At 48.9% G+C, this 25,390-nt stretch overlaps 15 non-coding genes across 15 annotated transcripts; 4 read left to right on the plus strand and 11 right to left on the minus strand.

The window, feature by feature from the left end:
• Positions 1 to 161: 161 nt before the first annotated feature.
• trnak-cuu (transfer RNA lysine (anticodon CUU)) lies at positions 162 to 234 on the minus strand. Its single transcript has one exon. It is a non-coding gene; the product is annotated as a tRNA-Lys (tRNA).
• Positions 235 to 1,055: 821 nt separating this feature from the next.
• trnam-cau (transfer RNA methionine (anticodon CAU)) lies at positions 1,056 to 1,127 on the minus strand. Its single transcript has one exon. It is a non-coding gene; the product is annotated as a tRNA-Met (tRNA).
• A 279-nt stretch (positions 1,128 to 1,406) lies between these two features.
• Positions 1,407 to 1,489, plus strand: trnal-cag (transfer RNA leucine (anticodon CAG)). The gene has a single exon. It is a non-coding gene; the product is annotated as a tRNA-Leu (tRNA).
• A 2,311-nt stretch (positions 1,490 to 3,800) lies between these two features.
• Positions 3,801 to 3,873, minus strand: trnak-cuu (transfer RNA lysine (anticodon CUU)). Its single transcript has one exon. It is a non-coding gene; the product is annotated as a tRNA-Lys (tRNA).
• Positions 3,874 to 4,694: 821 nt separating this feature from the next.
• trnam-cau (transfer RNA methionine (anticodon CAU)) lies at positions 4,695 to 4,766 on the minus strand. Its single transcript has one exon. It is a non-coding gene; the product is annotated as a tRNA-Met (tRNA).
• Positions 4,767 to 7,919: 3,153 nt separating this feature from the next.
• Positions 7,920 to 7,992, minus strand: trnak-cuu (transfer RNA lysine (anticodon CUU)). Its single transcript has one exon. It is a non-coding gene; the product is annotated as a tRNA-Lys (tRNA).
• Positions 7,993 to 8,813: 821 nt separating this feature from the next.
• Positions 8,814 to 8,885, minus strand: trnam-cau (transfer RNA methionine (anticodon CAU)). The gene has a single exon. It is a non-coding gene; the product is annotated as a tRNA-Met (tRNA).
• A 279-nt stretch (positions 8,886 to 9,164) lies between these two features.
• Positions 9,165 to 9,247, plus strand: trnal-cag (transfer RNA leucine (anticodon CAG)). Its single transcript has one exon. It is a non-coding gene; the product is annotated as a tRNA-Leu (tRNA).
• A 2,791-nt stretch (positions 9,248 to 12,038) lies between these two features.
• trnak-cuu (transfer RNA lysine (anticodon CUU)) lies at positions 12,039 to 12,111 on the minus strand. The gene has a single exon. It is a non-coding gene; the product is annotated as a tRNA-Lys (tRNA).
• Positions 12,112 to 12,932: 821 nt separating this feature from the next.
• Positions 12,933 to 13,004, minus strand: trnam-cau (transfer RNA methionine (anticodon CAU)). The gene has a single exon. It is a non-coding gene; the product is annotated as a tRNA-Met (tRNA).
• Positions 13,005 to 13,283: 279 nt separating this feature from the next.
• trnal-cag (transfer RNA leucine (anticodon CAG)) lies at positions 13,284 to 13,366 on the plus strand. The gene has a single exon. It is a non-coding gene; the product is annotated as a tRNA-Leu (tRNA).
• Positions 13,367 to 16,157: 2,791 nt separating this feature from the next.
• Positions 16,158 to 16,230, minus strand: trnak-cuu (transfer RNA lysine (anticodon CUU)). Its single transcript has one exon. It is a non-coding gene; the product is annotated as a tRNA-Lys (tRNA).
• Positions 16,231 to 20,276: 4,046 nt separating this feature from the next.
• On the minus strand, positions 20,277 to 20,349 carry trnak-cuu (transfer RNA lysine (anticodon CUU)). Its single transcript has one exon. It is a non-coding gene; the product is annotated as a tRNA-Lys (tRNA).
• A 1,172-nt stretch (positions 20,350 to 21,521) lies between these two features.
• trnal-cag (transfer RNA leucine (anticodon CAG)) lies at positions 21,522 to 21,604 on the plus strand. Its single transcript has one exon. It is a non-coding gene; the product is annotated as a tRNA-Leu (tRNA).
• A 2,791-nt stretch (positions 21,605 to 24,395) lies between these two features.
• On the minus strand, positions 24,396 to 24,468 carry trnak-cuu (transfer RNA lysine (anticodon CUU)). The gene has a single exon. It is a non-coding gene; the product is annotated as a tRNA-Lys (tRNA).
• Between the last annotated feature and the right edge of the window lie 922 nt (positions 24,469 to 25,390).

A 25,390-nucleotide genomic window follows, 5' to 3' on the forward strand; every position in this document is an offset into this window, starting at 1 on the left:
TATCTGCGGAACCCTTGATTTATCTCTCGGGCAAGGAGCTAGATACGCCCTTTTCATCTCGGTTTGATCACACCTGTGCATTAAAACGCAGTGCTCGGTACCATCGAGGTGTAAGAGGTTCAAGGATGAGCGGGAAACTTTGTTAATAAGGAGACGGGCACCGCCCAACGTGGGGCTCGAACCCACGACCCTGAGATTAAGAGTCTCATGCTCTACCGACTGAGCTAGCCGGGCGCCGGTGGAGCTGGTGGTTAACTTGTCCCTGTTGACGGCAATTTGACAAGGTATACTTCCTGGCTTTTCATCATGTGCTGACCGGATTCGAGAGTAGCACACCCTGTTCTTTGTTGATTACTGTACCTCCAGCAGCGCAAATGTCAGTAATCATTGAAATGTACGACCTACAATCTCCTCAGCATGCCCGCGTGGACTCCTCAGTGATCATCCTTCTACGTTCTGCTGTAGTTTTCATGCAAGTGAAAACCGTGCTCCAAATAACAGCGGCACAGTTGTATCCTGCGGTAAGCATTCTTCTAATTCCATCGTTTTGCTCCAGGTAAAAGGTAGCGCATCATAGTGTTGATATTCCAAGGTTTCAGAGTCCGTATTGGATGGCTTGGATGCAGACATCGCTCAGAGCTCCCAGTATGATTTTCCCGAGTTCAGTTTTGCAGTGTTTTAGTGCTTTACTACTTCCAGTGGGCCTTTGAATGCTCTGCTAAGTAGAGACGTGACATAATTACTAATGCGACCGAGTGTGCTGGCTGTTCCTGGTTCGTAATGATTAACGCGAGAAATCAATATAAACATAACTGCTTCGATTTCGAGGTTCAGTTGAAGCTTTCAAAGAAACTATCAAAGACCTCAGAACAACCGAAGACACATTTGGTCATCTCCGTATTGGTGAAGATTAAAGAGTCCCGCAAGTGTCAAGCTTGCACAAACACACACGAGAGAGAAACTCAGGACAGAATTTAAAGAAAGGGAGATGCAGACTATTTGAAGGCACTTTGCTAACCCAATGGCATGCTTATGAATCGTGCATAGGACACACGTAGCAGAGGATGGTTTCGATCCATCGACCTCTGGGTTATGGGCCCAGCACGCTTCCGCTGCGCCACTCTGCTGACGGCCTCTCTGCGTGTGGCGCACAACTGCTCTTTTTATTTCCTACATAAGTGATGAAAGAGTTGAAAGTTTCAACGACAAACGCAGACGTCACTTTGAGCGCTTGGTGTTGTAGCACAAATCATCACATGCTGCTCTACACTGGATTATAAAAGCCGACACATTTTCCAAACATTTTAATGCTGGAGTCACACTGTAGTATTAATAACAGTGCGATACTCGAGGAGCGTAGTGGGATCGCGGTGGCTCATCAGACCGCCCCGGGACAGGGGGCCCGCGTCAGGATGGCCGAGCGGTCTAAGGCGCTGCGTTCAGGTCGCAGTCTCCCCTGGAGGCGTGGGTTCGAATCCCACTCCTGACAAAAAGCTTGCTCAGTGCCGTCTCCAGTCGGGTGCAAATGGGTGAAGCAGCCTGACGCAGGGAACGTGCGCCGATAGGCGTAGGTGTATCCCCTGCCTCTTCCGATTTAGCTCGTGCTCCATAGGATGGAAGCGGATGCTCTGGCTTTTTGACTCGAATATAACCTGATCACAACAGAAGGCCGTGCAGCCCAGTGCTGGTTTAAGAATGCCTCGTGTCTTCAGGCCCCTATTCCTTCAGGTTACCCCTTTGGAATAGTCGTCCGAAAAAGACGGGAAAGGAAAAGCATGTAAGCTCCCACACACTGCGTTAGCATTAGCGGTTGGAATCTGATGGGAGAAAAGCAACCTGGCTCGCCGTCAAGCAATCCATCCCTGGTCTCCCACGTGACAGGCGGGGATACGCACCACTATACTAACGAGGAGCGCTTGCTTGGCGCTTGAAGACACTTCCTCTTGCGGCTACTACTGTTTCCGGTTTCGTCTTTTCTTTTCATTCCTCCCAGAGGAGCGCATGAAAACGTTTCCATCTGCGCCATCCTCACCCCTCCAATGCTATGGTCCCTGCTCCTCCTGGTGCACTGCAAACACTCATTCAGCCGGTTCTTTCAGTTTGAATAATTAGGTCTTCAAAGGCTGGAAGTAGGGCGCAAAAGACATGCCAATGCCAAAAGCGTGGCTGTGTGCTTCCAGCTGTGAAATGTCACTGGTGGATGTTGAAGACATTACTTCCAAGGCAGCAGGTCCAAGCGATTTAGCGTTTGTACAAGAAGCAGGAAGAGAGAAACGGCACTCCGCCTTTTTCTGGGCAGGCCGAAGCGACAGGAGAAGGGCGCCGTAGTGGGCAGGATTCGAGCCGACGCGGGGAGACCCCAATGGCTTTCTAGCCCATCGCCTTAACCGCTCGGCCACGACTACAGGGAGCGCCGCCGCCGCCGGCTTGCGATCATTTAACACGGAGGGCGAGGCGGCGGCGGTAACCTTTTTCAATGTCGCTCTCCGCTTCCCCCCAAAAAAAAGCCAAATGACATGCTAGCACTCGGACACCCTTCAGAAGACTGAAGGGTGGCTTAAAGCTGGAAGGATTAGGTCTCCCCGTTCCGACGCGACAATCGAACTTCCTTAGGCAGAGAGAAAGCAACATCGAGGAGCGTCAACAAGACTTTAGAAGCTGCGCCACACGCCACTTTCAGTCGCAGTCACAGCAGTTTTAAAGGCAGGAATCGCCTTTGCGAACGCCATGAGAAACAGAACGCAAGCTCAGGTCCTGCGGTTTAACAAACAGCCACGGCTTTCATGCGACTGGACATTTCTTTTCTGGAGCGAATTCACTTTCAACTTCAAGAAATTCACACAACTTGCGAAATACGAAATACAAATCTGGCTCATCGCTGCACAAGAAATACCGCCGGCTGGCAAGAAAATGACAACGGTGTTTTTCCTTAACGAAAAACTTCCCATGGAGAAAAACAACGGCTGTGCGTCTCTGTCGGCTTGATTCAGTTTAATGCAAGTATTCATTCTCCTCCTGGAAAATACAGCTTGCGAAAGATGAAATACAATTCTTGGCTTTTCTGGGTGAGTGCAGAAGAAATCCTGCCGGCTGGCAGAAGAATTCCAGCCTTATTTACTCTTTAACCAGAGAAATGAACTGTCTATTGTGATGAAGGCTGCATTAGAAATTGTGCATCTAGCTTAGTTCAATGAAATCGGGAGGTGCACCTGTCTCAAGCGGATGGCTCTTTGCAGGCACACTACGGAAACCTGCGGGCGCAAGTTGGGAGAAGTGACTCTTGCAGAGTGTTGAGCTTCGAGAAGAGGGCTCCGCTCAGGAAGATATTTCCACATGTTGAAGAGTCGCTTTTCGCCCTTTCTTTCCCACATTTTTCCAGTGCGGTTATTGATCGCGTTCAAAATGTTTTCCCAACGTACGTGTTACCTGCAAAATCACAGTGAAACTGTTATGCCCAAAAGATTCCTAATAGTTATTGTATTAGAATAGCTCTCCAATTTCTTAGCCTTCGTACACGCAATGTTTAAGGAAACGCTAGAGTAAATGAAACTGTAAATAGACAGGAGCTCTTCTTAGTTTTCATACAAGTTATGATGGCTGCAGCTCCTATCTGCGTCCGGGTGACCGGAGCCAAGGGATTATCTGCGGAACCCTTGATTTATCTCTCGGGCAAGGAGCTAGATACGCCCTTTTCATCTCGGTTTGATCACACCTGTGCATTAAAACGCAGTGCTCGGTACCATCGAGGTGTAAGAGGTTCAAGGATGAGCGGGAAACTTTGTTAATAAGGAGACGGGCACCGCCCAACGTGGGGCTCGAACCCACGACCCTGAGATTAAGAGTCTCATGCTCTACCGACTGAGCTAGCCGGGCGCCGGTGGAGCTGGTGGTTAACTTGTCCCTGTTGACGGCAATTTGACAAGGTATACTTCCTGGCTTTTCATCATGTGCTGACCGGATTCGAGAGTAGCACACCCTGTTCTTTGTTGATTACTGTACCTCCAGCAGCGCAAATGTCAGTAATCATTGAAATGTACGACCTACAATCTCCTCAGCATGCCCGCGTGGACTCCTCAGTGATCATCCTTCTACGTTCTGCTGTAGTTTTCATGCAAGTGAAAACCGTGCTCCAAATAACAGCGGCACAGTTGTATCCTGCGGTAAGCATTCTTCTAATTCCATCGTTTTGCTCCAGGTAAAAGGTAGCGCATCATAGTGTTGATATTCCAAGGTTTCAGAGTCCGTATTGGATGGCTTGGATGCAGACATCGCTCAGAGCTCCCAGTATGATTTTCCCGAGTTCAGTTTTGCAGTGTTTTAGTGCTTTACTACTTCCAGTGGGCCTTTGAATGCTCTGCTAAGTAGAGACGTGACATAATTACTAATGCGACCGAGTGTGCTGGCTGTTCCTGGTTCGTAATGATTAACGCGAGAAATCAATCTAAACATAACTGCTTCGATTTCGAGGTTCAGTTGAAGCTTTCAAAGAAACTATCAAAGACCTCAGAACAACCGAAGACACATTTGGTCATCTCCGTATTGGTGAAGATTAAAGAGTCCCGCAAGTGTCAAGCTTGCACAAACACACACGAGAGAGAAACTCAGGACAGAATTTAAAGAAAGGGAGATGCAGACTATTTGAAGGCACTTTGCTAACCCAATGGCATGCTTATGAATCGTGCATAGGACACACGTAGCAGAGGATGGTTTCGATCCATCGACCTCTGGGTTATGGGCCCAGCACGCTTCCGCTGCGCCACTCTGCTGACGGCCTCTCTGCGTGTGGCGCACAACTGCTCTTTTTATTTCCTACATAAGTGATGAAAGAGTTGAAAGTTTCAACGACAAACGCAGACGTCACTTTGAGCGCTTGGTGTTGTAGCACAAATCATCACATGCTGCTCTACACTGGATTATAAAAGCCGACACATTTTCCAAACATTTTAATGCTGGAGTCACACTGTAGTATTAATAACAGTGCGATACGCGAGGAGCGTAGTGGGATCGCGGTGGCTCATCAGACCGCCCCGGGACAGGGGGCCCGCGTCAGGATGGCCGAGCGGTCTAAGGTGCTGCGTTCAGGTCGCAGTCTCCCCTGGGGGCGTGGGTTCGAATCCCACTCCTGACAAAAAGCTTGCTCAGTGCCGTCTCCAGTCGGGTGCAAATGGGTGAAGCAGCCTGACGCAGGGAACGTGCGCCGATAGGCGTAGGTGTATCCCCTGCCTCTTCCGATTTAGCTCGTGCTCCATAGGATGGAAGCGGATGCTCTGGCTTTTTGACTCGAATATAACCTGATCACAACAGAAGGCCGTGCAGCCCAGTGCTGGTTTAAGAATGCCTCGTGTCTTCAGGCCCCTATTCCTTCAGGTTACCCCTTTGGAATAGTCGTCCGAAAAAGACGGGAAAGGAAAAGCATGTAAGCTCCCACACACTGCGTTAGCATTAGCGGTTGGAATCTGATGGGAGAAAAGCAACCTGGCTCGCCGTCAAGCAATCCATCCCCGGTCTCCCACGTGACAGGCGGGGATACGCACCACTATACTAACGAGGAGCGCTTGCTTGGCGCTTGAAGACACTTCCTCTTGCGGCTACTACTGTTTCCGGTTTCGCCTTTTCTTTTCATTCCTCCCAGAGGAGCGCATGAAAACGTTTCCATCTGCGCCATCCTCACCCCTCCAATGCTATGGTCCCTGCTCCTCCTGGTGCACTGCAAACACTCATTCAGCCGGTTCTTTCAGTTTGAATAATTAGGTCTTCAAAGGCTGGAAGTAGGGCGCAAAAGACATGCCAATGCCAAAAGCGTGGCTGTGTGCTTCCAGCTGTGAAATGTCACTGGTGGATGTTGAAGACATTACTTCCAAGGCAGCAGGTCCAAGCGATTTAGCGTTTGTACAAGAAGCAGGAAGAGAGAAACGGCACTCCGCCTTTTTCTGGGCAGGCCGAAGCGACAGGAGAAGGGCGCCGTAGTGGGCAGGATTCGAGCCGACGCGGGGAGACCCCAATGGCTTTCTAGCCCATCGCCTTAACCGCTCGGCCACGACTACAGGGAGCGCCGCCGCCGCCGGCTTGCGATCATTTAACACGGAGGGCGAGGCGGCGGCGGTAACCTTTTTCAATGTCGCTCTCCGCTTCCCCCCAAAAAAAAGCCAAATGACATGCTAGCACTCGGACACCCTTCAGAAGACTGAAGGGTGGCTTAAAGCTGGAAGGATTAGGTCTCCCCGTTCCGACGCGACAATCGAACTTCCTTAGGCAGAGAGAAAGCAACATCGAGGAGCGTCAACAAGACTTTAGAAGCTGCGCCACACGCCACTTTCAGTCGCAGTCACAGCAGTTTTAAAGGCAGGAATCGCCTTTGCGAACGCCATGAGAAACAGAACGCAAGCTCAGGTCCTGCGGTTTAACAAACAGCCACGGCTTTCATGCGACTGGACATTTCTTTTCTGGAGCGAATTCACTTTCAACTTCAAGAAATTCACACAACTTGCGAAATACGAAATACAAATCTGGCTCATCGCTGCACAAGAAATACCGCCGGCTGGCAAGAAAATGACAACGGTGTTTTTCCTTAACGAAAAACTTCCCATGGAGAAAAACAACGGCTGTGCGTCTCTGTCGGCTTGATTCAGTTTAATGCAAGTATTCATTCTCCTCCTGGAAAATACAGCTTGCGAAAGATGAAATACAATTCTTGGCTTTTCTGGGTGAGTGCAGAAGAAATCCTGCCGGCTGGCAGAAGAATTCCAGCCTTTTTTACTCTTTAACCAGAAACTTGCGAATGATACAAAGCAAGCGGGGTGCGTTTCTGTGCAGCTGTTAACTGAACAGCTGCTGCTTCAAGCCCACCCAGGGCTCATTCCGATTTCAACATCATGCCCCCTGAAGGTAGACTGGATTTCTTTGCGAAGCATTCACCTTTTGGACGTTTCAGGAAAGGTGCGTGTCGATGCCAGACTTGAAAAGCTTTCCATACAAAGAAACAACATAGTGCTTTTGATTGATGGGAAACGGCAAGAGCGGTTTGAGCAGCTCCGGCCTCTCAACCGCTTTACAATGTGATCGGCACCTCGGTAGCCAGTTTAGAAGGCTGAAAAGGATGCTGGAAGCACAGCGACGTTCTAAAACCAGCGCTTGAAAAGCATCTGCATACATAAAATGTCCATTTCCCCAAAGCTGAATCTGCATCTTCAGAAGATTGTCAGCTATACGTTTTCGTTCTTTGTTTCCTTTTTTTACGACAAGCTTTCGAGAAATGAACTGTCTATTGTGATGAAGGCTGCATTAGAAATTGTGCATCTAGCTTAGTTCAATGAAATCGGGAGGTGCACCTGTCTCAAGCGGATGGCTCTTTGCAGGCACACTACGGAAACCTGCGGGCGCAAGTTGGGAGAAGTGACTCTTGCAGAGTGTTGAGCTTCGAGAAGAGGGCTCCGCTCAGGAAGATATTTCCACATGTTGAAGAGTCGCTTTTCGCCCTTTCTTTCCCACATTTTTCCAGTGCGGTTATTGATCGCGTTCAAAATGTTTTCCCAACGTACGTGTTACCTGCAAAATCACAGTGAAACTGTTATGCCCAAAAGATTCCTAATAGTTATTGTATTAGAATAGCTCTCCAATTTCTTAGCCTTCGTACACGCAATGTTTAAGGAAACGCTAGAGTAAATGAAACTGTAAATAGACAGGAGCTCTTCTTAGTTTTCATACAAGTTATGATGGCTGCAGCTCCTATCTGCGTCCGGGTGACCGGAGCCAAGGGATTATCTGCGGAACCCTTGATTTATCTCTCGGGCAAGGAGCTAGATACGCCCTTTTCATCTCGGTTTGATCACACCTGTGCATTAAAACGCAGTGCTCGGTACCATCGAGGTGTAAGAGGTTCAAGGATGAGCGGGAAACTTTGTTAATAAGGAGACGGGCACCGCCCAACGTGGGGCTCGAACCCACGACCCTGAGATTAAGAGTCTCATGCTCTACCGACTGAGCTAGCCGGGCGCCGGTGGAGCTGGTGGTTAACTTGTCCCTGTTGACGGCAATTTGACAAGGTATACTTCCTGGCTTTTCATCATGTGCTGACCGGATTCGAGAGTAGCACACCCTGTTCTTTGTTGATTACTGTACCTCCAGCAGCGCAAATGTCAGTAATCATTGAAATGTACGACCTACAATCTCCTCAGCATGCCCGCGTGGACTCCTCAGTGATCATCCTTCTACGTTCTGCTGTAGTTTTCATGCAAGTGAAAACCGTGCTCCAAATAACAGCGGCACAGTTGTATCCTGCGGTAAGCATTCTTCTAATTCCATCGTTTTGCTCCAGGTAAAAGGTAGCGCATCATAGTGTTGATATTCCAAGGTTTCAGAGTCCGTATTGGATGGCTTGGATGCAGACATCGCTCAGAGCTCCCAGTATGATTTTCCCGAGTTCAGTTTTGCAGTGTTTTAGTGCTTTACTACTTCCAGTGGGCCTTTGAATGCTCTGCTAAGTAGAGACGTGACATAATTACTAATGCGACCGAGTGTGCTGGCTGTTCCTGGTTCGTAATGATTAACGCGAGAAATCAATATAAACATAACTGCTTCGATTTCGAGGTTCAGTTGAAGCTTTCAAAGAAACTATCAAAGACCTCAGAACAACCGAAGACACATTTGGTCATCTCCGTATTGGTGAAGATTAAAGAGTCCCGCAAGTGTCAAGCTTGCACAAACACACACGAGAGAGAAACTCAGGACAGAATTTAAAGAAAGGGAGATGCAGACTATTTGAAGGCACTTTGCTAACCCAATGGCATGCTTATGAATCGTGCATAGGACACACGTAGCAGAGGATGGTTTCGATCCATCGACCTCTGGGTTATGGGCCCAGCACGCTTCCGCTGCGCCACTCTGCTGACGGCCTCTCTGCGTGTGGCGCACAACTGCTCTTTTTATTTCCTACATAAGTGATGAAAGAGTTGAAAGTTTCAACGACAAACGCAGACGTCACTTTGAGCGCTTGGTGTTGTAGCACAAATCATCACATGCTGCTCTACACTGGATTATAAAAGCCGACACATTTTCCAAACATTTTAATGCTGGAGTCACACTGTAGTATTAATAACAGTGCGATACTCGAGGAGCGTAGTGGGATCGCGGTGGCTCATCAGACCGCCCCGGGACAGGGGGCCCGCGTCAGGATGGCCGAGCGGTCTAAGGCGCTGCGTTCAGGTCGCAGTCTCCCCTGGAGGCGTGGGTTCGAATCCCACTCCTGACAAAAAGCTTGCTCAGTGCCGTCTCCAGTCGGGTGCAAATGGGTGAAGCAGCCTGACGCAGGGAACGTGCGCCGATAGGCGTAGGTGTATCCCCTGCCTCTTCCGATTTAGCTCGTGCTCCATAGGATGGAAGCGGATGCTCTGGCTTTTTGACTCGAATATAACCTGATCACAACAGAAGGCCGTGCAGCCCAGTGCTGGTTTAAGAATGCCTCGTGTCTTCAGGCCCCTATTCCTTCAGGTTACCCCTTTGGAATAGTCGTCCGAAAAAGACGGGAAAGGAAAAGCATGTAAGCTCCCACACACTGCGTTAGCATTAGCGGTTGGAATCTGATGGGAGAAAAGCAACCTGGCTCGCCGTCAAGCAATCCATCCCTGGTCTCCCACGTGACAGGCGGGGATACGCACCACTATACTAACGAGGAGCGCTTGCTTGGCGCTTGAAGACACTTCCTCTTGCGGCTACTACTGTTTCCGGTTTCGTCTTTTCTTTTCATTCCTCCCAGAGGAGCGCATGAAAACGTTTCCATCTGCGCCATCCTCACCCCTCCAATGCTATGGTCCCTGCTCCTCCTGGTGCACTGCAAACACTCATTCAGCCGGTTCTTTCAGTTTGAATAATTAGGTCTTCAAAGGCTGGAAGTAGGGCGCAAAAGACATGCCAATGCCAAAAGCGTGGCTGTGTGCTTCCAGCTGTGAAATGTCACTGGTGGATGTTGAAGACATTACTTCCAAGGCAGCAGGTCCAAGCGATTTAGCGTTTGTACAAGAAGCAGGAAGAGAGAAACGGCACTCCGCCTTTTTCTGGGCAGGCCGAAGCGACAGGAGAAGGGCGCCGTAGTGGGCAGGATTCGAGCCGACGCGGGGAGACCCCAATGGCTTTCTAGCCCATCGCCTTAACCGCTCGGCCACGACTACAGGGAGCGCCGCCGCCGCCGGCTTGCGATCATTTAACACGGAGGGCGAGGCGGCGGCGGTAACCTTTTTCAATGTCGCTCTCCGCTTCCCCCCAAAAAAAAGCCAAATGACATGCTAGCACTCGGACACCCTTCAGAAGACTGAAGGGTGGCTTAAAGCTGGAAGGATTAGGTCTCCCCGTTCCGACGCGACAATCGAACTTCCTTAGGCAGAGAGAAAGCAACATCGAGGAGCGTCAACAAGACTTTAGAAGCTGCGCCACACGCCACTTTCAGTCGCAGTCACAGCAGTTTTAAAGGCAGGAATCGCCTTTGCGAACGCCATGAGAAACAGAACGCAAGCTCAGGTCCTGCGGTTTAACAAACAGCCACGGCTTTCATGCGACTGGACATTTCTTTTCTGGAGCGAATTCACTTTCAACTTCAAGAAATTCACACAACTTGCGAAATACGAAATACAAATCTGGCTCATCGCTGCACAAGAAATACCGCCGGCTGGCAAGAAAATGACAACGGTGTTTTTCCTTAACGAAAAACTTCCCATGGAGAAAAACAACGGCTGTGCGTCTCTGTCGGCTTGATTCAGTTTAATGCAAGTATTCATTCTCCTCCTGGAAAATACAGCTTGCGAAAGATGAAATACAATTCTTGGCTTTTCTGGGTGAGTGCAGAAGAAATCCTGCCGGCTGGCAGAAGAATTCCAGCCTTTTTTACTCTTTAACCAGAAACTTGCGAATGATACAAAGCAAGCGGGGTGCGTTTCTGTGCAGCTGTTAACTGAACAGCTGCTGCTTCAAGCCCACCCAGGGCTCATTCCGATTTCAACATCATGCCCCCTGAAGGTAGACTGGATTTCTTTGCGAAGCATTCACCTTTTGGACGTTTCAGGAAAGGTGCGTGTCGATGCCAGACTTGAAAAGCTTTCCATACAAAGAAACAACATAGTGCTTTTGATTGATGGGAAACGGCAAGAGCGGTTTGAGCAGCTCCGGCCTCTCAACCGCTTTACAATGTGATCGGCACCTCGGTAGCCAGTTTAGAAGGCTGAAAAGGATGCTGGAAGCACAGCGACGTTCTAAAACCAGCGCTTGAAAAGCATCTGCATACATAAAATGTCCATTTCCCCAAAGCTGAATCTGCATCTTCAGAAGATTGTCAGCTATACGTTTTCGTTCTTTGTTTCCTTTTTTTACGACAAGCTTTCGAGAAATGAACTGTCTATTGTGATGAAGGCTGCATTAGAAATTGTGCATCTAGCTTAGTTCAATGAAATCGGGAGGTGCACCTGTCTCAAGCGGATGGCTCTTTGCAGGCACACTACGGAAACCTGCGGGCGCAAGTTGGGAGAAGTGACTCTTGCAGAGTGTTGAGCTTCGAGAAGAGGGCTCCGCTCAGGAAGATATTTCCACATGTTGAAGAGTCGCTTTTCGCCCTTTCTTTCCCACATTTTTCCAGTGCGGTTATTGATCGCGTTCAAAATGTTTTCCCAACGTACGTGTTACCTGCAAAATCACAGTGAAACTGTTATGCCCAAAAGATTCCTAATAGTTATTGTATTAGAATAGCTCTCCAATTTCTTAGCCTTCGTACACGCAATGTTTAAGGAAACGCTAGAGTAAATGAAACTGTAAATAGACAGGAGCTCTTCTTAGTTTTCATACAAGTTATGATGGCTGCAGCTCCTATCTGCGTCCGGGTGACCGGAGCCAAGGGATTATCTGCGGAACCCTTGATTTATCTCTCGGGCAAGGAGCTAGATACGCCCTTTTCATCTCGGTTTGATCACACCTGTGCATTAAAACGCAGTGCTCGGTACCATCGAGGTGTAAGAGGTTCAAGGATGAGCGGGAAACTTTGTTAATAAGGAGACGGGCACCGCCCAACGTGGGGCTCGAACCCACGACCCTGAGATTAAGAGTCTCATGCTCTACCGACTGAGCTAGCCGGGCGCCGGTGGAGCTGGTGGTTAACTTGTCCCTGTTGACGGCAATTTGACAAGGTATACTTCCTGGCTTTTCATCATGTGCTGACCGGATTCGAGAGTAGCACACCCTGTTCTTTGTTGATTACTGTACCTCCAGCAGCGCAAATGTCAGTAATCATTGAAATGTACGACCTACAATCTCCTCAGCATGCCCGCGTGGACTCCTCAGTGATCATCCTTCTACGTTCTGCTGTAGTTTTCATGCAAGTGAAAACCGTGCTCCAAATAACAGCGGCACAGTTGTATCCTGCGGTAAGCATTCTTCTAATTCCATCGTTTTGCTCCAGGTAAAAGGTAGCGCATCATAGTGTTGATATTCCAAGGTTTCAGAGTCCGTATTGGATGGCTTGGATGCAGACATCGCTCAGAGCTCCCAGTATGATTTTCCCGAGTTCAGTTTTGCAGTGTTTTAGTGCTTTACTACTTCCAGTGGGCCTTTGAATGCTCTGCTAAGTAGAGACGTGACATAATTACTAATGCGACCGAGTGTGCTGGCTGTTCCTGGTTCGTAATGATTAACGCGAGAAATCAATATAAACATAACTGCTTCGATTTCGAGGTTCAGTTGAAGCTTTCAAAGAAACTATCAAAGACCTCAGAACAACCGAAGACACATTTGGTCATCTCCGTATTGGTGAAGATTAAAGAGTCCCGCAAGTGTCAAGCTTGCACAAACACACACGAGAGAGAAACTCAGGACAGAATTTAAAGAAAGGGAGATGCAGACTATTTGAAGGCACTTTGCTAACCCAATGGCATGCTTATGAATCGTGCATAGGACACACGTAGCAGAGGATGGTTTCGATCCATCGACCTCTGGGTTATGGGCCCAGCACGCTTCCGCTGCGCCACTCTGCTGACGGCCTCTCTGCGTGTGGCGCACAACTGCTCTTTTTATTTCCTACATAAGTGATGAAAGAGTTGAAAGTTTCAACGACAAACGCAGACGTCACTTTGAGCGCTTGGTGTTTTAGCACAAATCATCACATGCTGCTCTACACTGGATTATAAAAGCCGACACATTTTCCAAACATTTTAATGCTGGAGTCACACTGTAGTATTAATAACAGTGCGATACTCGAGGAACGTAGTGGGATCGCGGTGGCTCATCAGACCGCCCCGGGACAGGGGGCCCGCGTCAGGATGGCCGAGCGGTCTAAGGCGCTGCGTTCAGGTCGCAGTCTCCCCTGGAGGCGTGGGTTCGAATCCCACTCCTGACAAAAAGCTTGCTCAGTGCCGTCTCCAGTCGGGTGCAAATGGGTGAAGCAGCCTGACGCAGGGAACGTGCGCCGATAGGCGTAGGTGTATCCCCTGCCTCTTCCGATTTAGCTCGTGCTCCATAGGATGGAAGCGGATGCTCTGGCTTTTTGACTCGAATATAACCTGATCACAACAGAAGGCCGTGCAGCCCAGTGCTGGTTTAAGAATGCCTCGTGTCTTCAGGCCCCTATTCCTTCAGGTTACCCCTTTGGAATAGTCGTCCGAAAAAGACGGGAAAGGAAAAGCATGTAAGCTCCCACACACTGCGTTAGCATTAGCGGTTGGAATCTGATGGGAGAAAAGCAACCTGGCTCGCCGTCAAGCAATCCATCCCTGGTCTCCCACGTGACAGGCGGGGATACGCACCACTATACTAACGAGGAGCGCTTGCTTGGCGCTTGAAGACACTTCCTCTTGCGGCTACTACTGTTTCCGGTTTCGTCTTTTCTTTTCATTCCTCCCAGAGGAGCGCATGAAAACGTTTCCATCTGCGCCATCCTCACCCCTCCAATGCTATGGTCCCTGCTCCTCCTGGTGCACTGCAAACACTCATTCAGCCGGTTCTTTCAGTTTGAATAATTAGGTCTTCAAAGGCTGGAAGTAGGGCGCAAAAGACATGCCAATGCCAAAAGCGTGGCTGTGTGCTTCCAGCTGTGAAATGTCACTGGTGGATGTTGAAGACATTACTTCCAAGGCAGCAGGTCCAAGCGATTTAGCGTTTGTACAAGAAGCAGGAAGAGAGAAACGGCACTCCGCCTTTTTCTGGGCAGGCCGAAGCGACAGGAGAAGGGCGCCGTAGTGGGCAGGATTCGAGCCGACGCGGGGAGACCCCAATGGCTTTCTAGCCCATCGCCTTAACCGCTCGGCCACGACTACAGGGAGCGCCGCCGCCGCCGGCTTGCGATCATTTAACACGGAGGGCGAGGCGGCGGCGGTAACCTTTTTCAATGTCGCTCTCCGCTTCCCCCCAAAAAAAAGCCAAATGACATGCTAGCACTCGGACACCCTTCAGAAGACTGAAGGGTGGCTTAAAGCTGGAAGGATTAGGTCTCCCCGTTCCGACGCGACAATCGAACTTCCTTAGGCAGAGAGAAAGCAACATCGAGGAGCGTCAACAAGACTTTAGAAGCTGCGCCACACGCCACTTTCAGTCGCAGTCACAGCAGTTTTAAAGGCAGGAATCGCCTTTGCGAACGCCATGAGAAACAGAACGCAAGCTCAGGTCCTGCGGTTTAACAAACAGCCACGGCTTTCATGCGACTGGACATTTCTTTTCTGGAGCGAATTCACTTTCAACTTCAAGAAATTCACACAACTTGCGAAATACGAAATACAAATCTGGCTCATCGCTGCACAAGAAATACCGCCGGCTGGCAAGAAAATGACAACGGTGTTTTTCCTTAACGAAAAACTTCCCATGGAGAAAAACAACGGCTGTGCGTCTCTGTCGGCTTGATTCAGTTTAATGCAAGTATTCATTCTCCTCCTGGAAAATACAGCTTGCGAAAGATGAAATACAATTCTTGGCTTTTCTGGGTGAGTGCAGAAGAAATCCTGCCGGCTGGCAGAAGAATTCCAGCCTTTTTTACTCTTTAACCAGAAACTTGCGAATGATACAAAGCAAGCGGGGTGCGTTTCTGTGCAGCTGTTAACTGAACAGCTGCTGCTTCAAGCCCACCCAGGGCTCATTCCGATTTCAACATCATGCCCCCTGAAGGTAGACTGGATTTCTTTGCGAAGCATTCACCTTTTGGACGTTTCAGGAAAGGTGCGTGTCGATGCCAGACTTGAAAAGCTTTCCATACAAAGAAACAACATAGTGCTTTTGATTGATGGGAAACGGCAAGAGCGGTTTGAGCAGCTCCGGCCTCTCAACCGCTTTACAATGTGATCGGCACCTCGGTAGCCAGTTTAGAAGGCTGAAAAGGATGCTGGAAGCACAGCGACGTTCTAAAACCAGCGCTTGAAAAGCATCTGCATACATAAAATGTCCATTTCCCCAAAGCTGAATCTGCATCTTCAGAAGATTGTCAGCTATACGTTTTCGTTCTTTGTTTCCTTTTTTTACGACAAGCTTTCGAGAAATGAACTGTCTATTGTGATGAAGGCTGCATTAGAAATTGTGCATCTAGCTTAGTTCAATGAAATCGGGAGGTGCACCTGTCTCAAGCGGATGGCTCTTTGCAGGCACACTACGGAAACCTGCGGGCGCAAGTTGGGAGAAGTGACTCTTGCAGAGTGTTGAGCTTCGAGAAGAGGGCTCCGCTCAGGAAGATATTTCCACATGTTGAAGAGTCGCTTTTCGCCCTTTCTTTCCCACATTTTTCCAGTGCGGTTATTGATCGCGTTCAAAATGTTTTCCCAACGTACGTGTTACCTGCAAAATCACAGTGAAACTGTTATGCCCAAAAGATTCCTAATAGTTATTGTATTAGAATAGCTCTCCAATTTCTTAGCCTTCGTACACGCAATGTTTAAGGAAACGCTAGAGTAAATGAAACTGTAAATAGACAGGAGCTCTTCTTAGTTTTCATACAAGTTATGATGGCTGCAGCTCCTATCTGCGTCCGGGTGACCGGAGCCAAGGGATTATCTGCGGAACCCTTGATTTATCTCTCGGGCAAGGAGCTAGATACGCCCTTTTCATCTCGGTTTGATCACACCTGTGCATTAAAACGCAGTGCTCGGTACCATCGAGGTGTAAGAGGTTCAAGGATGAGCGGGAAACTTTGTTAATAAGGAGACGGGCACCGCCCAACGTGGGGCTCGAACCCACGACCCTGAGATTAAGAGTCTCATGCTCTACCGACTGAGCTAGCCGGGCGCCGGTGGAGCTGGTGGTTAACTTGTCCCTGTTGACGGCAATTTGACAAGGTATACTTCCTGGCTTTTCATCATGTGCTGACCGGATTCGAGAGTAGCACACCCTGTTCTTTGTTGATTACTGTACCTCCAGCAGCGCAAATGTCAGTAATCATTGAAATGTACGACCTACAATCTCCTCAGCATGCCCGCGTGGACTCCTCAGTGATCATCCTTCTACGTTCTGCTGTAGTTTTCATGCAAGTGAAAACCGTGCTCCAAATAACAGCGGCACAGTTGTATCCTGCGGTAAGCATTCTTCTAATTCCATCGTTTTGCTCCAGGTAAAAGGTAGCGCATCATAGTGTTGATATTCCAAGGTTTCAGAGTCCGTATTGGATGGCTTGGATGCAGACATCGCTCAGAGCTCCCAGTATGATTTTCCCGAGTTCAGTTTTGCAGTGTTTTAGTGCTTTACTACTTCCAGTGGGCCTTTGAATGCTCTGCTAAGTAGAGACGTGACATAATTACTAATGCGACCGAGTGTGCTGGCTGTTCCTGGTTCGTAATGATTAACGCGAGAAATCAATATAAACATAACTGCTTCGATTTCGAGGTTCAGTTGAAGCTTTCAAAGAAACTATCAAAGACCTCAGAACAACCGAAGACACATTTGGTCATCTCCGTATTGGTGAAGATTAAAGAGTCCCGCAAGTGTCAAGCTTGCACAAACACACACGAGAGAGAAACTCAGGACAGAATTTAAAGAAAGGGAGATGCAGACTATTTGAAGGCACTTTGCTAACCCAATGGCATGCTTATGAATCGTGCATAGGACACACGTAGCAGAGGATGGTTTCGATCCATCGACCTCTGGATTATGGGCCCAGCACGCTTCCGCTGCGCCACTCTGCTGACGGCCTCTCTGCGTGTGGCGCACAACTGCTCTTTTTATTTCCTACATAAGTGATGAAAGAGTTGAAAGTTTCAACGACAAACGCAGACGTCACTTTGAGCGCTTGGTGTTGTAGCACAAATCATCACATGCTGCTCTACACTGGATTATAAAAGCCGACACATTTTCCAAACATTTTAATGCTGGAGTCACACTGTAGTATTAATAACAGTGCGATACTCGAGGAGCGTAGTGGGATCGCGGTGGCTCATCAGACCGCCCCGGGACCGGGGGCCCGCGTCAGGATATCCGAGCGGTCTAAGGCGCTGCGTTCAGGTCGCAGTCTCCCCTGGAGGCGTGGGTTCGAATCCCACTCCTGACAAAAAGCTTGCTCAGTGCCGTCTCCAGTCGGGTGCAAATGGGTGAAGCAGCCTGACGCAGGGAACGTGCGCCGATAGGCGTAGGTGTATCCCCTGCCTCTTCCGATTTAGCTCGTGCTCCATAGGATGGAAGCGGATGCTCTGGCTTTTTGACTCGAATATAACCTGATCACAACAGAAGGCCGTGCAGCCCAGTGCTGGTTTAAGAATGCCTCGTGTCTTCAGGCCCCTATTCCTTCAGGTTACCCCTTTGGAATAGTCGTCCGAAAAAGACGGGAAAGGAAAAGCATGTAAGCTCCCACACACTGCGTTAGCATTAGCGGTTGGAATCTGATGGGAGAAAAGCAACCTGGCTCGCCGTCAAGCAATCCATCCCTGGTCTCCCACGTGACAGGCGGGGATACGCACCACTATACTAACGAGGAGCGCTTGCTTGGCGCTTGAAGACACTTCCTCTTGCGGCTACTACTGTTTCCGGTTTCGTCTTTTCTTTTCATTCCTCCCAGAGGAGCGCATGAAAACGTTTCCATCTGCGCCATCCTCACCCCTCCAATGCTATGGTCCCTGCTCCTCCTGGTGCACTGCAAACACTCATTCAGCCGGTTCTTTCAGTTTGAATAATTAGGTCTTCAAAGGCTGGAAGTAGGGCGCAAAAGACATGCCAATGCCAAAAGCGTGGCTGTGTGCTTCCAGCTGTGAAATGTCACTGGTGGATGTTGAAGACATTACTTCCAAGGCAGCAGGTCCAAGCGATTTAGCGTTTGTACAAGAAGCAGGAAGAGAGAAACGGCACTCCGCCTTTTTCTGGGCAGGCCGAAGCGACAGGAGAAGGGCGCCGTAGTGGGCAGGATTCGAGCCGACGCGGGGAGACCCCAATGGCTTTCTAGCCCATCGCCTTAACCGCTCGGCCACGACTACAGGGAGCGCCGCCGCCGCCGGCTTGCGATCATTTAACACGGAGGGCGAGGCGGCGGCGGTAACCTTTTTCAATGTCGCTCTCCGCTTCCCCCCAAAAAAAAGCCAAATGACATGCTAGCACTCGGACACCCTTCAGAAGACTGAAGGGTGGCTTAAAGCTGGAAGGATTAGGTCTCCCCGTTCCGACGCGACAATCGAACTTCCTTAGGCAGAGAGAAAGCAACATCGAGGAGCGTCAACAAGACTTTAGAAGCTGCGCCACACGCCACTTTCAGTCGCAGTCACAGCAGTTTTAAAGTCAGGAATCGCCTTTGCGAACGCCATGAGAAACAGAACGCAAGCTCAGGTCCTGCGGTTTAACAAACAGCCACGGCTTTCATGCGACTGGACATTTCTTTTCTGGAGCGAATTCACTTTCAACTTCAAGAAATTCACACAACTTGCGAAATACGAAATACAAATCTGGCTCATCGCTGCACAAGAAATACCGCCGGCTGGCAAGAAAATGACAACGGTGTTTTTCCTTAACGAAAAACTTCCCATGGAGAAAAACAACGGCTGTGCGTCTCTGTCGGCTTGATTCAGTTTAATGCAAGTATTCATTCTCCTCCTGGAAAATACAGCTTGCGAAAGATGAAATACAATTCTTGGCTTTTCTGGGTGAGTGCAGAAGAAATCCTGCCGGCTGGCAGAAGAATTCCAGCCTTTTTTACTCTTTAACCAGAAACTTGCGAATGATACAAAGCAAGCGGGGTGCGTTTCTGTGCAGCTGTTAACTGAACAGCTGCTGCTTCAAGCCCACCCAGGGCTCATTCCGATTTCAACATCATGCCCCCTGAAGGTAGACTGGATTTCTTTGCGAAGCATTCACCTTTTGGACGTTTCAGGAAAGGTGCGTGTCGATGCCAGACTTGAAAAGCTTTCCATACAAAGAAACAACATAGTGCTTTTGATTGATGGGAAACGGCAAGAGCGGTTTGAGCAGCTCCGGCCTCTCAACCGCTTTACAATGTGATCGGCACCTCGGTAGCCAGTTTAGAAGGCTGAAAAGGATGCTGGAAGCACAGCGACGTTCTAAAACCAGCGCTTGAAAAGCATCTGCATACATAAAATGTCCATTTCCCCAAAGCTGAATCTGCATCTTCAGAAGATTGTCAGCTATACGTTTTCGTTCTTTGTTTCCTTTTTTTACGACAAGCTTTCGAGAAATGAACTGTCTATTGTGATGAAGGCTGCATTAGAAATTGTGCATCTAGCTTAGTTCAATGAAATCGGGAGGTGCACCTGTCTCAAGCGGATGGCTCTTTGCAGGCACACTACGGAAACCTGCGGGCGCAAGTTGGGAGAAGTGACTCTTGCAGAGTGTTGAGCTTCGAGAAGAGGGCTCCGCTCAGGAAGATATTTCCACATGTTGAAGAGTCGCTTTTCGCCCTTTCTTTCCCACATTTTTCCAGTGCGGTTATTGATCGCGTTCAAAATGTTTTCCCAACGTACGTGTTACCTGCAAAATCACAGTGAAACTGTTATGCCCAAAAGATTCCTAATAGTTATTGTATTAGAATAGCTCTCCAATTTCTTAGCCTTCGTACACGCAATGTTTAAGGAAACGCTAGAGTAAATGAAACTGTAAATAGACAGGAGCTCTTCTTAGTTTTCATACAAGTTATGATGGCTGCAGCTCCTATCTGCGTCCGGGTGACCGGAGCCAAGGGATTATCTGCGGAACCCTTGATTTATCTCTCGGGCAAGGAGCTAGATACGCCCTTTTCATCTCGGTTTGATCACACCTGTGCATTAAAACGCAGTGCTCGGTACCATCGAGGTGTAAGAGGTTCAAGGATGAGCGGGAAACTTTGTTAATAAGGAGACGGGCACCGCCCAACGTGGGGCTCGAACCCACGACCCTGAGATTAAGAGTCTCATGCTCTACCGACTGAGCTAGCCGGGCGCCGGTGGAGCTGGTGGTTAACTTGTCCCTGTTGACGGCAATTTGACAAGGTATACTTCCTGGCTTTTCATCATGTGCTGACCGGATTCGAGAGTAGCACACCCTGTTCTTTGTTGATTACTGTACCTCCAGCAGCGCAAATGTCAGTAATCATTGAAATGTACGACCTACAATCTCCTCAGCATGCCCGCGTGGACTCCTCAGTGATCATCCTTCTACGTTCTGCTGTAGTTTTCATGCAAGTGAAAACCGTGCTCCAAATAACAGCGGCACAGTTGTATCCTGCGGTAAGCATTCTTCTAATTCCATCGTTTTGCTCCAGGTAAAAGGTAGCGCATCATAGTGTTGATATTCCAAGGTTTCAGAGTCCGTATTGGATGGCTTGGATGCAGACATCGCTCAGAGCTCCCAGTATGATTTTCCCGAGTTCAGTTTTGCAGTGTTTTAGTGCTTTACTACTTCCAGTGGGCCTTTGAATGCTCTGCTAAGTAGAGACGTGACATAATTACTAATGCGACCGAGTGTGCTGGCTGTTCCTGGTTCGTAATGATTAACGCGAGAAATCAATATAAACATAACTGCTTCGATTTCGAGGTTCAGTTGAAGCTTTCAAAGAAACTATCAAAGACCTCAGAACAACCGAAGACACATTTGGTCATCTCCGTATTGGTGAAGATTAAAGAGTCCCGCAAGTGTCAAGCTTGCACAAACACACACGAGAGAGAAACTCAGGACAGAATTTAAAGAAAGGGAGATGCAGACTATTTGAAGGCACTTTGCTAACCCAATGGCATGCTTATGAATCGTGCATAGGACACACGTAGCAGAGGATGGTTTCGATCCATCGACCTCTGGATTATGGGCCCAGCACGCTTCCGCTGCGCCACTCTGCTGACGGCCTCTCTGCGTGTGGCGCACAACTGCTCTTTTTATTTCCTACATAAGTGATGAAAGAGTTGAAAGTTTCAACGACAAACGCAGACGTCACTTTGAGCGCTTGGTGTTGTAGCACAAATCATCACATGCTGCTCTACACTGGATTATAAAAGCCGACACATTTTCCAAACATTTTAATGCTGGAGTCACACTGTAGTATTAATAACAGTGCGATACTCGAGGAGCGTAGTGGGATCGCGGTGGCTCATCAGACCGCCCCGGGACCGGGGGCCCGCGTCAGGATGGCCGAGCGGTCTAAGGCGCTGCGTTCAGGTCGCAGTCTCCCCTGGAGGCGTGGGTTCGAATCCCACTCCTGACAAAAAGCTTGCTCAGTGCCGTCTCCAGTCGGGTGCAAATGGGTGAAGCAGCCTGACGCAGGGAACGTGCGCCGATAGGCGTAGGTGTATCCCCTGCCTCTTCCGATTTAGCTCGTGCTCCATAGGATGGAAGCGGATGCTCTGGCTTTTTGACTCGAATATAACCTGATCACAACAGAAGGCCGTGCAGCCCAGTGCTGGTTTAAGAATGCCTCGTGTCTTCAGGCCCCTATTCCTTCAGGTTACCCCTTTGGAATAGTCGTCCGAAAAAGACGGGAAAGGAAAAGCATGTAAGCTCCCACACACTGCGTTAGCATTAGCGGTTGGAATCTGATGGGAGAAAAGCAACCTGGCTCGCCGTCAAGCAATCCATCCCTGGTCTCCCACGTGACAGGCGGGGATACGCACCACTATACTAACGAGGAGCGCTTGCTTGGCGCTTGAAGACACTTCCTCTTGCGGCTACTACTGTTTCCGGTTTCGTCTTTTCTTTTCATTCCTCCCAGAGGAGCGCATGAAAACGTTTCCATCTGCGCCATCCTCACCCCTCCAATGCTATGGTCCCTGCTCCTCCTGGTGCACTGCAAACACTCATTCAGCCGGTTCTTTCAGTTTGAATAATTAGGTCTTCAAAGGCTGGAAGTAGGGCGCAAAAGACATGCCAATGCCAAAAGCGTGGCTGTGTGCTTCCAGCTGTGAAATGTCACTGGTGGATGTTGAAGACATTACTTCCAAGGCAGCAGGTCCAAGCGATTTAGCGTTTGTACAAGAAGCAGGAAGAGAGAAACGGCACTCCGCCTTTTTCTGGGCAGGCCGAAGCGACAGGAGAAGGGCGCCGTAGTGGGCAGGATTCGAGCCGACGCGGGGAGACCCCAATGGCTTTCTAGCCCATCGCCTTAACCGCTCGGCCACGACTACAGGGAGCGCCGCCGCCGCCGGCTTGCGATCATTTAACACGGAGGGCGAGGCGGCGGCGGTAACCTTTTTCAATGTCGCTCTCCGCTTCCCCCCAAAAAAAAGCCAAATGACATGCTAGCACTCGGACACCCTTCAGAAGACTGAAGGGTGGCTTAAAGCTGGAAGGATTAGGTCTCCCCGTTCCGACGCGACAATCGAACTTCCTTAGGCAGAGAGAAAGCAACATCGAGGAGCGTCAACAAGACTTTAGAAGCTGCGCCACACGCCACTTTCAGTCGCAGTCACAGCAGTTTTAAAGTCAGGAATCGCCTTTGCGAACGCCATGAGAAACAGAACGCAAGCTCAGGTCCTGCGGTTTAACAAACAGCCACGGCTTTCATGCGACTGGACATTTCTTTTCTGGAGCGAATTCACTTTCAACTTCAAGAAATTCACACAACTTGCGAAATACGAAATACAAATCTGGCTCATCGCTGCACAAGAAATACCGCCGGCTGGCAAGAAAATGACAACGGTGTTTTTCCTTAACGAAAAACTTCCCATGGAGAAAAACAACGGCTGTGCGTCTCTGTCGGCTTGATTCAGTTTAATGCAAGTATTCATTCTCCTCCTGGAAAATACAGCTTGCGAAAGATGAAATACAATTCTTGGCTTTTCTGGGTGAGTGCAGAAGAAATCCTGCCGGCTGGCAGAAGAATTCCAGCCTTTTTTACTCTTTAACCAGAAACTTGCGAATGATACAAAGCAAGCGGGGTGCGTTTCTGTGCAGCTGTTAACTGAACAGCTGCTGCTTCAAGCCCACCCAGGGCTCATTCCGATTTCAACATCATGCCCCCTGAAGGTAGACTGGATTTCTTTGCGAAGCATTCACCTTTTGGACGTTTCAGGAAAGGTGCGTGTCGATGCCAGACTTGAAAAGCTTTCCATACAAAGAAACAACATAGTGCTTTTGATTGATGGGAAACGGCAAGAGCGGTTTGAGCAGCTCCGGCCTCTCAACCGCTTTACAATGTGATCGGCACCTCGGTAGCCAGTTTAGAAGGCTGAAAAGGATGCTGGAAGCACAGCGACGTTCTAAAACCAGCGCTTGAAAAGCATCTGCATACATAAAATGTCCATTTCCCCAAAGCTGAATCTGCATCTTCAGAAGATTGTCAGCTATACGTTTTCGTTCTTTGTTTCCTTTTTTTACGACAAGCTTTCGAGAAATGAACTGTCTATTGTGATGAAGGCTGCATTAGAAATTGTGCATCTAGCTTAGTTCAATGAAATCGGGAGGTGCACCTGTCTCAAGCGGATGGCTCTTTGCAGGCACACTACGGAAACCTGCGGGCGCAAGTTGGGAGAAGTGACTCTTGCAGAGTGTTGAGCTTCGAGAAGAGGGCTCCGCTCAGGAAGATATTTCCACATGTTGAAGAGTCGCTTTTCGCCCTTTCTTTCCCACATTTTTCCAGTGCGGTTATTGATCGCGTTCAAAATGTTTTCCCAACGTACGTGTTACCTGCAAAATCACAGTGAAACTGTTATGCCCAAAAGATTCCTAATAGTTATTGTATTAGAATAGCTCTCCAATTTCTTAGCCTTCGTACACGCAATGTTTAAGGAAACGCTAGAGTAAATGAAACTGTAAATAGACAGGAGCTCTTCTTAGTTTTCATACAAGTTATGATGGCTGCAGCTCCTATCTGCGTCCGGGTGACCGGAGCCAAGGGATTATCTGCGGAACCCTTGATTTATCTCTCGGGCAAGGAGCTAGATACGCCCTTTTCATCTCGGTTTGATCACACCTGTGCATTAAAACGCAGTGCTCGGTACCATCGAGGTGTAAGAGGTTCAAGGATGAGCGGGAAACTTTGTTAATAAGGAGACGGGCACCGCCCAACGTGGGGCTCGAACCCACGACCCTGAGATTAAGAGTCTCATGCTCTACCGACTGAGCTAGCCGGGCGCCGGTGGAGCTGGTGGTTAACTTGTCCCTGTTGACGGCAATTTGACAAGGTATACTTCCTGGCTTTTCATCATGTGCTGACCGGATTCGAGAGTAGCACACCCTGTTCTTTGTTGATTACTGTACCTCCAGCAGCGCAAATGTCAGTAATCATTGAAATGTACGACCTACAATCTCCTCAGCATGCCCGCGTGGACTCCTCAGTGATCATCCTTCTACGTTCTGCTGTAGTTTTCATGCAAGTGAAAACCGTGCTCCAAATAACAGCGGCACAGTTGTATCCTGCGGTAAGCATTCTTCTAATTCCATCGTTTTGCTCCAGGTAAAAGGTAGCGCATCATAGTGTTGATATTCCAAGGTTTCAGAGTCCGTATTGGATGGCTTGGATGCAGACATCGCTCAGAGCTCCCAGTATGATTTTCCCGAGTTCAGTTTTGCAGTGTTTTAGTGCTTTACTACTTCCAGTGGGCCTTTGAATGCTCTGCTAAGTAGAGACGTGACATAATTACTAATGCGACCGAGTGTGCTGGCTGTTCCTGGTTCGTAATGATTAACGCGAGAAATCAATATAAACATAACTGCTTCGATTTCGAGGTTCAGTTGAAGCTTTCAAAGAAACTATCAAAGACCTCAGAACAACCGAAGACACATTTGGTCATCTCCGTATTGGTGAAGATTAAAGAGTCCCGCAAGTGTCAAGCTTGCACAAACACACACGAGAGAGAAACTCAGGACAGAATTTAAAGAAAGGGAGATGCAGACTATTTGAAGGCACTTTGCTAACCCAATGGCATGCTTATGAATCGTGCATAGGACACACGTAGCAGAGGATGGTTTCGATCCATCGACCTCTGGATTATGGGCCCAGCACGCTTCCGCTGCGCCACTCTGCTGACGGCCTCTCTGCGTGTGGCGCACAACT

The sequence above is a fragment of the Lepisosteus oculatus genome, unplaced genomic scaffold, assembly GCF_040954835.1.
Source record: "Lepisosteus oculatus isolate fLepOcu1 unplaced genomic scaffold, fLepOcu1.hap2 HAP2_SCAFFOLD_95, whole genome shotgun sequence".
Taxonomy (NCBI): Eukaryota; Metazoa; Chordata; class Actinopteri; order Semionotiformes; family Lepisosteidae; genus Lepisosteus; species Lepisosteus oculatus.